Source organism: Penaeus monodon, chromosome 28, assembly GCF_015228065.2.
Source record: "Penaeus monodon isolate SGIC_2016 chromosome 28, NSTDA_Pmon_1, whole genome shotgun sequence".
Classification (NCBI taxonomy): Eukaryota; Metazoa; Arthropoda; class Malacostraca; order Decapoda; family Penaeidae; genus Penaeus; species Penaeus monodon.
The window spans coordinates 39068776-39069082 of record NC_051413.1 but is presented as its reverse complement, the minus strand read 5'-3'; positions in this window follow the sequence as shown (position 1 = coordinate 39069082).

The following is a 307-nucleotide window of genomic DNA, read 5'->3' as shown; positions in this document are numbered from 1 at the left end:
AGTGGGGGAAAAATATATATATGGTAAGGCCCAAGACTGGGGTGATCATAGTCAGCACATAATAACCCAGCGTAGGAATCCTTTGAAGACTTAGGTGGGTATTTGACTAATTATTTTTATCAATAGTATTCTGAAATTATTCTCATGAGAGGAAAAAATATTCCAGACCTAAGATTCATGAGCTCCTAACCAGCACAAACCGGCCTGTCTCCGGTCGCCTTTCAAAAGCGGGGATCGATGTGAGCATTTTCACATAGTCGCTAGTATTTTAACTTTATTAAAAATTTTTTTAATATATTAATATTTT